Genomic DNA, 6,405 nt, shown 5'->3' on the forward strand with positions numbered 1-6,405 from the left:
TTTTCCACTTACCAAGTTGAAAACGGTTTATGGTAAAAGCATTTTGCCTGCAGGTTGGACCCGATCCTGCTAGGGAGTCTCCTGCAGCTTAGCAGTCCGGGAACTGGGATTTCAGTGGGGGATCCATAAACGTTATTGAAAAACAAAAATAAAGTGTCTGGAATAAATCCACTGGATTTCAAGACTACCAATATAGGAAAGATAATAAAAATTGTGTGGTATTGGGGCAATAAAAGACATGGATTGATGCAATACAATAAGTGAGTGCAAAAATAGCCTCCACAGGTACTTCCAACTGATTTTTGACAAAGTTACCGAGGGAATTGAAGGAAGGAAGAATTTTGTAAAACTGGTGAGGAGCTAACTTAATATCCATAGCAGAAAAGAAGTCATCTTTACTCAAACTTCACAAGCGTACAGACATTAGCTCAACATTGACCATACCCTAAATGTAAAGTATCAAACCATAAAATGGTATCCTGTAAGAGACTGAAAGAAAAAAATATTCACAGAATAAAATCGTAAGAATCAAGAGCTTGTTCAAAAATTCTTAGCCATGGCAGCAAAAGCACGATTCATTAAAGAAAAAAAATCAACTGGTATTTACCAAATTAAAAACTTAAGACAAGGAAAGAAAAGGTATTTGATATGGTTTGGATCGATGTCCGCATCAAATCTCATGTTCAAGTATAATCCTCAGTTGTTGAGGGAGGGACCTGGTGGGAGGTGACTGGATATGGAGGTGGTTTTCCCATGCCGTTCTCATAATAGCAAGTTCTCAGATCTCATGGTTTAAAAATCTGTGATAGTTCCTCCTTTGATCGCTCTCTCTCCTACTGCATGCAAGGCGTGCCTTGCTTCCCCTTTGCCTTCCTCCATCATTGTAAGTTTCCTGAGGCCTCCCTAGCCAAGTGGAACTGTGAGTCAATTAAACCTCTTTTATTTATAAATCACCCAGTCTCTGACTGTATCTTTATGGCAGTGTGAAAATGGACTAATACAGTACTGAATAATAGAAAATATTTGCCTACCATATATCTGCCATAAAACTGGTATGTGGAATGTATAAAGAATTCTAGAATGACTTAAAAAAAAAGCAAAATAATCAAATTAGAAAATGGATAGAACTATGAAGAGACATTTCACTGAAGCAGATATACTGAGATAAATGGGCACATAAAAACATTTCCAACATCACCATCCATCAAATCTCAGACCTCAGCATTTTTTGCTTTCTCCATATGAACCCCTGGATGCTGTCAGAGATAATGGGAAACACAGGAGCTTCTACTGAACAGTCCAGTTGATGTGTATTAGCAACCTGTAATTGTTTTTGGAAACTAACAACAGAAACACAGATACAAAAATATTAGCTCAACAAATATGCACTGTCTTTGTCACTATTAGCGATTTTTTTTTTTTTTTTTTTTTTTTTGAGACGGAGTCTTGTTCTGTCACCCAGGCTGGAGTGCAGTGGCGTGCACTCGGTTCACTGCAACCTCTACCTCCTGGGCTCAAGCGATTCATTGGCCTTAGCCTCCTATGTAGCTGTGACCACAGGTGTGTGCCACCACACCCAGCTATTTTTTGTATTGTTAGTAGAGATAGGGTTTTGCCATGTTGGCCAGGCTGGTCTGCAATTCCTGACCTCAGGTGATCTGCCCACCTTGGCTTCCCAAAGTGCTGGGATTACAGGGGTGAGCCACCGCGCCTGGCCACTATTAGTGAATTCTTAAACTCACACCTCAGGTACTGGATGCCTCCTTCGAAAGATTTGATAATCTTTCTTACAGGATTATGTGGTAATGAGTGTCTCTGTCATTCATTTAGGTAAGATGCATAGGCAATAGTGATCTAAAAAAATGTAGACTTAATTGATCTATAAAAATATAGATTTAATACAAAGTTACCACAATCACAATGACACATGAAGATAAACCATTTAAAAATTACAAGAGATACTAACAAAATAGGCATAGCTGGTGAGTAAAGGACAAAAATAACTAGCATTGTTACCGTAGCATCATCATTAAAAGCTTTGTCTTTGCAGCCAGACAACATGGATTCAAATCTCCATTCTGCCTCTTACTGAAATGTGATTGAGCCTTTTAAAGCAGAATATGCTGAGGTCTGAGATTTGATGGATGGTGACGTTGGAAATCTTTTTATGTGCCTATTTATCTCAGTATATCTGCTTCAGTGAAATGTCACTTCATAGTTTTAACCATTTTCTAATTATATGTAACATATATGTATATATTATATAATGTGTATATTATATACGTATATATTATATACAGTGTATATTATGTGTGTATATATGTATATATTATATACATTATATATGTATATTATATGTATATAGGTATATTATATATGTATATTATATACATATGTATATTATATACATATATGTATATTATATATAGTATATGCATATACAGCATAGTGTGTACATAATATATACGTATATTATATATGATGTTATATGTATATAATATACATATATTATATATGAATTTTAGAGAGAGAGAGAGGGAGATGCAGTCCTGCTCTGTCGCCAAGGCTGGAGTGCAATGATGGGATTTCGGCTCAATGCAACAGCCACCTCCCAGGCTCAAGCGATTCTCCTGCCTCAGCCTCCCAAATAGCTGGGATTACAGGTGCCCACCACCACACCCAGCTAATTTTTCTATTTTTAGTAGAGATGGGGTTTCACCATGTTGATCAGGCTGGTCTTGAACTCCTGACCTCAGGTGATCCCCCCCCACCTCGACCTCCCAAAGTGCTGGGATTACAGGCATGAGCCACTGTGCCTGGCCTAATTTGATTATTTTGCCTATCTGTCCTAGGTTTCCTCACCTCTGAAATGAGAATATCATCAATACTTATTTCAGGGAGCTGACGATTCAGTTGTTACATTTAAAGCATTAATAACTGTGATTCTTACTCTAACTGCGATTGACCTAAAAGAAAATATATATGCAAAGATAAATCACTTATTAAAGTATATATATATATGTTTTTTTTAAATGGAAACAAAACTAAAGGGAGTATATTAAATGGCAGCTATCATGGCAAAAGTTGCACAAATATCATGTTTTGCTGTAAGAGCCTCTGGCTCAGAACAGAAATACCAGCCACAGTGGGAAGTTGAACTGCCTCCAGGGACTCATTGAGAGAAATTATCTCCTTTGCATAAATGATAGTATCTTGGGGACTCTCTTATTAACTGTATTTTCATTTACTTCTCCAGATGCTGGTTAACATCCACACGCTTGATTTTCAAGCAGCTGATCTTTGATAACTTCCATATTAAGAGACTTCATTTCACCATCTAGTATCCCTGTACTTTAATTGAACTGAAGATTTACAAGGACACTCCATTTTCCTATTTACAGAGAACCTAGTCTGTACCTGCCATTGTCTTACATACATTTTCATGTCACAAAATTTTATTTCCAAACAACACCCTAATTTATGTATTTTCTAAGTTTTCACTGGAGTTACACAGAGAAGAAATGCAGTAAACATATAATTTAGATTAAAATGTATGGAAGGAAAAAATCCTTAAAGTAAAAATCATATACAAAAAGTCATTTTACTACTATTGACTCACGGCTGTAATCCTAGCCCTTTGGGAAGCTGAGGCAGGAGGAATGCTTGAGGCCAAGAGTTCAAGACCAACCTGGCCAACATAGCGAGACCTCACGTCTAAAAAGAAAAAGAAAAAAAAAAGATGCTATGGAATATATTACACAATGCCATAAACTGAACATGACATTAACATAACACAGCCTTTGGAAAAATACCCTTTGGCTAAAGTTGCTTGATCATATTATGTAATAAACTTTTCCACAAATTCATTTGCACTGAACTACTCTAAAAATATTTTAGGCAATTTAAACAGCATTTCACAAACATTTTCAAGAATGACGTTATGTAATGGGATCTATGGGTTCAGCAGAAAAGGAAGAGTAGTTATCTACTATATGAAGAAAGCGAAGGTCTTTCCTAACAAAGAAGTTAGAAATTTTTTTTTTTCTCTTTTGTTTTGAGACAGAGTCTCACTCTATTGCTCAGGCTGGAGTCCAGTGGTGAGATCTCGGCTCACTGCAACCTCCATCTCCCAGGTTCAAGTGATTCTCCCGCCTCAGCCTCCCTAGTAGCTAGAACTACAGGTATGCGCTGCCACACCTGGCTAATTTTTGTATTTTTAGTAGAGATGGGGTTTCACTATGTTGGCCAGGCTGGTCTTGAGCTCCTGACCTAAGGTGATACACCTGCCTCAGGCTCCCAAAGTGCTGCAATTACAGGCATGAGCCACCATGCCTGGCCAGAAATCAGAAGTTTCAAGAGTAAATATTCAGTGTTGTACTAGAGTCAGTTTCCATTTTGTGATTTTCGTCTTATAACACCTTTTATACCTCTGCACTCCCCCTTCTTATTCTGCCCATCTGGCCAAGCTGGTAATGCCCGTGTTCCCTCCTTTGGCACTAGATGGAAGTTCAAAGCACGTGTGGGACCCTCACCCCAACTTCACCCTTTTATTAAAGGTTATTACCATAACACCCCAAGCAAGTTATTTATCCTTGCTCTCTCAAGCCATTTTGGACCAGTTTGGGAAGTCAATCCTGCTTCTCACAGAAAGCCTCATTATGCAATACACATTTTCCTAAAACTTCATTGTTTGGCATCATCATTTTCCATATCTAAACCAAACTGTAGGTGGAGTTCAATACACTTCTTGTGGAGAGGTGACAAATTAACATTGCCAAAAACGTGATAAGGTTAAATTTATGAAACTTCTAGTTTACCTACCAAAACAAAATGAAATTTCCATTTATATGTTCATTTTTAAGAGGAAACTGATGAATATTAGTCTTGTCAAATTATTTCACTGAGCATAGGATTCTTTATTAGTGTTATTTTTGTTATTCTGCACTATTTATAATTTTTTTTTTTTTTTTGACGGAGTCTCGCTCTCTTGCCCAGGCTGGAGTGCAGTGGCGCGATCTCGGCTCACTGCAACCTCCGCCTCCTGGGTTTAAGTGATTCTTCTGCCTCAGCCTCTCGAGTAGCTGAGATTACAGGCACATGCCACCACGTCCAGTCAACTTTTTTTTTTTTTGTATTTTTTAGTAGATGATGGGGTTTCACTGTGTTGGCCAGGGTGGTCTCGACCTTCTGACCTCATAATCCACCCACCTCAGCCTCCCTAAGTGCTGGGATTACAGGTGTGAGCCACCGCACCCAGCTAATATTTTCCATACAACTTTTTTTTTCTGAGACAGGGTCTCACTCTGTCACCCAGGCTGGAGTGCAATGGTGTGATCTTGGCTCACTGCAACCTCTGCCTCCAGGCTCAAGTGATCCACCTGCCTCAGTCTCCCAGAGGATCTGGGACTACAGGCGTGAGCCACTCTGTCCAGGTAATTTTCCTATTTTTTTTTTTTTTTTTGTAGAGACAGGGTTTTGCCATGTTGCCCTGGCTGGTCTAACTCCTGCACTCAAGTGACCCACCTGCCTTGGGCTCTCAAAGTGCTAGGATTACAGGCACGAGCCAACACACTCAGCCCATACATCTTCTATATTTGTATTTTCACTTCATGTAAATAAAGATGCATGCCATGGTTATTTGGCACACAAACATGTAAAAATAAAATATGATATATATTCACCCACACTGTGGCAGGTTTCACAGTGTAAGAATATCAAAATTGCACTTTCTATGGGATTTTCATTATATCCATATAAATATTCTAAGGCAGAGTGTAGAGAGAATAATTCAAGTGCAGAGTATGATTACAGTTTCCCAAAATTGTATGTTGATTCCACAAAGAAAAAAAAAATTGTTCTAGATCCTCCAACCTAAAAGACTGAGTGTATTGTTATTATCTGTTATGAAGTATCCTACTGAGGTAGGATAAAACAGTGTTGGTACAAAGAATGTGATTTGCTCATAGTTATAAGAAAACGTTGAATTTTTTGGCAAAACATTATGTCTGTGACACATTCTTAATAAAACTATAGCAAAATGTAATTCCAGCAATTAGTGTGAATTCTAAAAAAAAAAACAAACCAAACCAAAACAAAAAACACGGTATTCTGGTTCTTCTGACCAAGCTCTCCATTCCAATAACTGTTATCTCTTCGATTTCAAAAATAAGCCTATTTTTCATCAATCTCTGCTATAAAACAGCTATTGCCATTCAATAGAGAAAGTGGCAACCATTTCCCCTGCACTATTCCTATCACATATATGTCACTAATAACCTATTACATATATGTCACTAATAACTTATTACTCTCCTCTCATAAAAATTCCAGTGTCCTGAGGTCTTGGCCTACTCAATGCAGGTAGAGCCTGACTTCCCTAAAACCCATGGTGTCTCTCAGAAGAGC

Source organism: Macaca fascicularis, chromosome 19, assembly GCF_037993035.2.
Source record: "Macaca fascicularis isolate 582-1 chromosome 19, T2T-MFA8v1.1".
NCBI lineage: Eukaryota > Metazoa > Chordata > Mammalia > Primates > Cercopithecidae > Macaca > Macaca fascicularis.